The sequence below is a fragment of the Rhineura floridana genome, chromosome 18 (assembly GCF_030035675.1).
Source record: "Rhineura floridana isolate rRhiFlo1 chromosome 18, rRhiFlo1.hap2, whole genome shotgun sequence".
Taxonomy (NCBI): Eukaryota; Metazoa; Chordata; class Lepidosauria; order Squamata; family Rhineuridae; genus Rhineura; species Rhineura floridana.
In genome coordinates, this window is record NC_084497.1 from 7,399,708 (window position 1) to 7,406,800 (window position 7,093).

Below are 7,093 nucleotides of genomic sequence, written 5' to 3' on the forward strand. Positions count from 1 at the left end.
CTGCACCCAAGGCAAGCTGGACTCTGACATCGAAGAGGAACAGGTCCTGAGCCCAAGGGGAAAGCGTTGCCTCCAAAGCTAGCTGGAGACATCTGGATGAGTGCCTGACTCCTTAAAGTAAAGGACTCCTTGGGAGTAAAGGCCTGACTGATGGTGCAGCTGAGGTTTGGGGTGTGGTTCCATCAGCTGCACCATCAAAGCCCCAGTGCTAGGCTAGAAGAGCTGCTGGAGTGATGTCTACATATTAGTTCTGCCTGTGACTTGGCTGTGGATTGTTCATTGATGCTAGACTTGACCTTGGGCTGCTCTGAACTTGCTTTGCCCTGTGTTGCTCATGGACTGCCTGGTTCCTAGCCTTGGACTGCTCTGCTTCTTGCCTTTGTTGTTGTGGACTCTGTTCAGGTTCTGACTTTGGACGGGCCCTGGATGCTGCCTTGCTGTTGCCCTCAACTGCATTAGTGCTGGGAAGTCTCCTGCCCCCTGAAGAACCTGCTGAGGACACGACAGTAGAGAAACCAGCCTGTGGTACCAAGGTAATGCTTATATTATTGCCTGCCTCCTTTGGCAGCAGCCCACCACTGACATGTGGCCCCCTGAAAGGTTGCCCAGAAGTGAATGCTGAAAAGGATTCCTGAACTGGGGTTTCCTAGTCATCTTGTGATCTTACAAGTCCTCTTCCAAGTGATGCAGGTTGGAGGCAAAGAGAAAGTGTGATGGATATTGAGTAGGATTGCCAGGCTCAGGGCCTCCCTTCTCCCTTCCCCCTGCACAGCTTTGAAAGATACAGAAGATCTCTTGGTTGCCAGGCCCACCCTCTAAGAGGTCTTCTGTATCTTTAAACATTGTGCGGGGGGGGGGAGAATTCCACCTTGTGGTTTTTCCCATTACAGTGTTGTAAGAACACCTGCGCTTGGCTGACTTTCTCTTCTCCTAAAGATACAGGATCAGTCTCAGGCCTTGAACCTGGCAACCCTAGTCGCAGAGTGTCTGTCTTGCATGCAGAAGGTCCCAGATTCAGTCTCTGGTATCCCCAGGTAGAGCTGGGAGAGACTCAGATCTGAAAGCCGGGAGACCTGCTGCTTGTCAGTGCTACCAGCATTGAGCTAGATGGTCCAGTGGTCTAAGGCAGCTTCCTATAGCTTGTATCTAGCTAGGTTCCATCCAGAGTAGACACATTGCCATTAGTGAACCTAAGTTAATCATGTCCATTCACTTCAATGGGTCTACTCTGAGTAGGACTACAATTGGCTACAACCCAGTGTTCCACAATAGCTCCCAGTTTGGCACGGAAGACGTGCCATCCCGACACCAGCATCACTGTGGTCACATCCACTCCATACCTTTAAAGCACATGTATTTACCCAATGAATCCTGGGAACTCTAGTTTGTTAAGGGTGCTGGGAATTGTGGCTCTGTGAGGGGTAGACTACGGTTCCCAGGATTCTTTGGAGGGAAGACATGTGCTTTAAACGTGTGTCAAATGTGCTTTAAATGTATGATGAAACTTAACTGGATGGCACTGGGACAGGGCACGGCAGTGGGAAGGTGGAGGTGGTGTGGTTATGCCTCAGTGGAACCCTGCCCTGCCCAGCCCTGTCCTATCGTGGCAGTGATGCCAGCATTGGGACGGTCGTTCTGTGTTTCTGCCCCACCATTTTCGCCACTACTGGTAATGCTCATCACCAGCTAAAGGGAGAGGGGCAGAGACCATTGGAAACAATGGAAGTAAAACACTTGACCATCTAAAGAGCTCCCCCTCCCAAGACCGTTAAGCCCAGAGTCTGAAATTACCCAAGCGCACCACTGCCCCCATCTCCAATTTCCTTTCTTTCCCCCACACCCTCAACTGACACCTCAACATTTCATACATTCTGAAAGTGGAGGTGGCATTTGAATTTCAGGATCATTTCTCCTAATATGCAAATTTGTTTATATGATTATGGCTAAAGTACATATTTTTGGCAAGCGACATGATGCATGTCCGCACATTATGTTCACTTATACATTTTTAGCACACTTTTCCCCAAGAGCCAGTATGGTGTAGTGGTTAGAGTGCTGTACTCGGACCTGAGAGACCCGGATTCAAATCCCTGCTCATGCTCAAAGTCACTGTCTCTCTACCTCACAGGCTTGTTGTGAAGATGAAATGTGGAAGAGGAGAACTACGTATGCTGCTTTGAGCTCCGTCGAGGAAAAGCAAGATCTCAATTCAACATATTTAACTTTTTAAATACTTTTGTTGTTGTTGGCAAACGGCGTCGCAGAATTCAGAGAAGTGCACATTTCAAAGGATTGTTGTGTTTTAGTTCACTCCTTGATCAGGAAGTTCCAGTCGGTTTGCATTAAACTCTCGGCTGAAATTAATTTCTTCCCCCATCCCTAAGTTGAAACTCTACAGTGCATAAAACTCTACAGGGCAAAAAAAAAAAGCCTTCATAGATACTTCTTACAATTGGTGGATATTGGGGAATGGAAGGCCCATAGCTCAGTGTTAGAACATTTGCTTTGCATGGAGAAGGTCCCAGGTTCATGAGGACTAGAATCTTAGCTCGGTGTTAGAGCATTTGCTTTGCATGGAGAAGGTCCCAGGTTCAATCCCCAGTGGCATCTCCAGGTACAGCTGCAGTTGTCCCCTGCCTGAAACCCTAAAGAGTGGCTGCCAGTCAGTGTAGACAGTATTGAGCTAGATGGACCCAGTGGTCTGACTGCTAGGAGATGCCCTGTTCCCCTCACAGAGCTGCCGTCAGAGTGGCTGACTGTTAAACCCCTCTGCCCACTGGAGCTCTGTCAGGGGAATGGGAGTCTCCTCTCAGCCCCCTTCACAAACTACACTTCCCAGGATTCCTTGGGGGAAGCCATGACTGCCTCGTGTGAAATCAACATCTGGCATGGGTGTGGCCCCCTGATTAGCGCAGCAGCTGGGCGTTTGGCTGTGGGAACCCCGACAGGTGGTTCTTCCTGAGCATTCCATTCAATGCAAAGTTTCTTAAATTAATTAAAAACCAGCCAGGCATTTATTTATTTTTTTCACTTTTAAACTGCAGAAGACGAAGGTCAGAGTCTGGGGCAAGGTCAGTATCGGGATTCCAGGTACTCTGTGAACATGGCTGGTTTTTAATGAATTTCACTATATTATGGGCACTCTGACAGGAAGAAAGTCCAAAAGGGCCCTGGGGTTTTTCCCTCTCTTTTTAGACTTTGAATTCTCTCTGACTCTTTTGTGTATCGCCGTGAAAATTGAGAGGGTGGTTAAGCAAGCGTTTCTGAGTTCGGGACTATTAAGTTTTCGAAGGTTTTGTTTTGAAATGAGGTTCTGGGAAGCATCAGAATGGCATAGGGGGGTATTTTCAATTTAACATTGTGCAATGTGCAAAATCCACACTGGCTATAGTATACAGCCAATATTTCCAACGCTAATATTACCATCCAAATATTTACACATATTTTTATGACTAACTTAGGGCCATTAATTTATTTATTTATTTATTTTATTTAATTTATATACCGCCCTAAGCCCAAGGGCTTTCTGGGCGGTGTACATACAATAAAGCAATCAAAATATATAAATACAATAATACAATATAGCAATACATACATCAATAAAATAATGCAATTCTCAAAATTAAATAAATAACATTATTAAAAGAAAAGGAAAAAAACATTTAAATGAGTCATGATCAGAGAACTTCATACAGCCAGGTTTTTTATACTATATATGCTCTGCTCTGGAGGTAAGACAGTCAATTTCAATGGGTCTATTCCACTTTTTCTGTTACGTGCCTTTGAGTCGACTACGACTTACTGCGACCCTATGAATCGGCGACCTCCAACAGCCTCTGCCGTGAACCGTCCTGTTCAGATCTTGTAAATTTCTGTCTGTGCCTTCCTTTATGGGATCAATCCATCTCTTCTGCTCTGAATAAAGCTTAGTATTGTTTGTTTTAAAAAAAACTTTCTTGAGGTATCTGCATATGCAAAGAGCAAACGAAACCCAGCACAGGAAAAAATGAGACAACAAGCAATTATAAATATATATACAATTTTGTCCCATAGGGACATAGCCAAAAGTAGTTCATATTGCATCTTATTCCTGCATCCAACTTCCTATGGACGCTGCAGAGTGCTGTTGGGGAAGGCTTGCACAGTTAGCATATACAATAAATTCCACCATGTAACATGAAAAACATATCTGGTGTTTCAATGCCCTGTACAGATTGCCTAGTAAGTTTAATTTATTCTGGGTTGGTTATTTGATTTTAATGGTGGTTGTCTTAATGCTTTTAAATTGTGTTTGTGTGAGTTGTGTTTATACTCAAGGGTGTAGCCGTGTGGGATCCCAGGAGGGGGTCTTAGACCCTTTACTTTTTTGGGAGAAGGGATCCTATGTCTCCAGCATCCTATAGGGTGAATCAGCGTGAAAGGGAGTGTGTTAGCCACTGAGAAGAGTCTTCTAGCATGCTTCTTTCCTGCTGATTGGAGCCAATCTGAATGAAAGGAGACAAGTCAGTCACTGAGAAGAGTCTTCTCTTTGATGCTTATTGGTTCCTAGGCATTAAAAGGATCTCATTCTCAAGCCACCACTATACTACTGTTTATACTGCTTTGTGAAGATTTCATTTCTTAAAAAGCAGGTTTCATTTTATTAACTACAGTCTTAAATGCACCTATCTTATGCACCAAATTTACTGGCTTCCAAACGTGGAGTTTGGCCTTTGGAAGCCTATGGGGTGGTGGTGAGCAAGTAACATCTGCACACCCAGATCCAAACAATTTATGTTGTTTCCGTCCAGTAAATGCCCCCACAAAGATGTTTAAATAACTTTTTTCATTTTTGCGCGTTGCTTAGAGTGTCCTAAATGTGTGGCTCCGGTGGTATTCTAACATAAGAACATAAGAAGAGCCTGCTGGATCAGGCCAGTGGCCCATCTAGTCCAGCATCCTGTTCTCACAGTGGCCAACCAGGTGCCTGGGGGAAGCCCGCAAGCAGGACCCGAGTGCAAGAACACTCTCCCCTCCTGAGGCTTCCGGCAACTGGTTTTCAGAAGCATGCTGCCTCTGACTAGGGTGGCAGAGCACAGCCAGCATGGCTAGTAGCCATTGATAGCCCTGTCCTCCATGAATTTGTCTAATCTTCTTTTAAAGCCGTCCAAGCTGGTGGCCATTACTGCATCTTGTGGGAGCAAATTCCATAGTTTAACTATGCGCTGAGTAAAGAAGTACTTCCTTTTGTCTGTCCTGAATCTTCCAACATTCAGCTTCTTTGAATGTCCACGAGTTCTAGTATTATGAGACAGGGAGAAGAACTTTTCTCTATCCACTTTCTCAATGCCATGCATAATTTTATACACTTCTATCATGTCTCCTCTGACCCGCCTTTTCTCTAAACTAAAAAGCCCCAAATGCTGCAACCTTTCCTCGTAAGGGAGTCGCTCCATCCCCTTGATCATTCTGGTTGCCCTCTTCTGAACCTTTTCCAACTCTATAATATCCTTTTTGAGATGAGGCGACCAGAACTGTACACAGTATTCCAAATGCGGCCGCACCATAGATTTATACAACGGCATTATGATATCAGCTGTTTTATTTTCAATACCTTTCCTAATTTTGCTTATTTTCATTATTAACAGTATTTGCATGCTGCCCAGAAACAGTCATTCTCTGGGTGGTTAACAAAATGAAATTTAAAACTGTAAAGCAGGAGTCGGGAACCTCAGGCCATACGCAGCCTTCCGCCTCCCCGTCTCTTTCCCTCTGCCCTTTGGATTCTTTATAGGCTCCTCCCCAAATCACACCCCTAGGCCACACCCCTCACTGGCCTGGATGCTTCCCATACTTGTGAATATATGGGACAATGTCTCTAGCAGACATGCCCTGGTCTCCTCTCGCCTAGACTACTGTAATGCGCTCTACGTGGGGTTACCCTTGAAAATGGTCTGGAAGCTGCAACTGGTACAGAATGCGGCGGCTCGCCTGATCAAAGGCAGCCACCGGCGAGATCACATCACTCCAGTGCTGAAGGAGTTGCACTGGTTGCCTGTTGTTTCCCGGGCCCAATGCAAGGTGTTGGTTCTGACCTTTAAAACCCTACACGGTTTTGGCCCAGTCTATCTGAAGGAGTGCCTCCAGCATCATCAGGGATGCCGCCCAACAAGATCAGCCTCAAAAGGCCTTCTCTCTATCCCAGCAGTTAAAACAGCTAGACTGGTGAGAACTAGGGAGAGGGCTTTTTCAATTGTGGCCCCCACTTTGTGGAATTCCCTCCCAAATGATCTCCGCCATGCCCCCTCTATGATGAGCTTCCGCTGGGCCTTGAAGACCTGGCTCTTCAGGCAGGCTTCTGGGGTGGGCTAGGTTTTATTATTGTTGTTGAGATTTTTAATGTTTTAATGTGTTTGTATGTTTTTATTTTGTACGTCGCCCAGGGTGGCTGGACAGCCAGCCAGATCGGCGACTAATAAATTTAATAATAAATAAATAAAAATAAAAATACCTGGAACTCATCTAGCAGGGTTGCCTCGAGGCCCTTTCAGGAGAGCATCTAGCCTTAGGCATCTGAGGTCCTAAAAGCTGCTATAACTTATTCAATCCATTGAGGATCACAGGAGATGAGTTGGGGGGGAGTGTCAGGGGAGGGGAATCTGATTGGCCTGAAAGGGAAACAGCATGAAAATAAATATGGGGAGAAACAGGTGGGCAAAGTGAAGATAGCAAGGAATTCGTTCACAGCAACGTGTTGTCATTAACATCAGCCTTTTTTCTTTTTTTAACATGTGGCCTTAGTGCATGCATTTTGTATATTTCTTTTTTAATGTTTTTAATTCTTGTAAACTGCCCAGAGAGCTTCGGCTATGGGGCGGTATACAAATGTAACAAATAATAAATAATAATAATTTTTGCTCAGCTGGAGAGCTGTGTTGCAAAATTCAGGGAAGTGCAAATTCCCTTTTGGTTCGTGTGCTGTCTTGCGAAACGTGGATTCGGTGGGCTCGCCTTTTCAATGCAAACTCTCCATCCCGATTTGATCAATACGAGATTGCTCCTTTGCAGTTTGGGAGTTTGGGGCCCTCTCTTCCTTTGCACCACTGCTGGAGCC

At 45.3% G+C, this 7,093-nt stretch overlaps 1 long non-coding RNA gene across 1 annotated transcript; it reads left to right on the top strand.

Annotated features, from left to right (window-relative positions):
- The first annotated feature begins 215 nt into the window (after nucleotides 1-215).
- LOC133372726 (uncharacterized) lies at nucleotides 216-2,364 on the top strand. The gene is made up of 2 exons (XR_009759533.1): nucleotides 216-533; nucleotides 2,129-2,364. It is a non-coding gene; the product is annotated as an uncharacterized LOC133372726 (long non-coding RNA).
- Nucleotides 2,365-7,093: the final 4,729 nt, after the last annotated feature.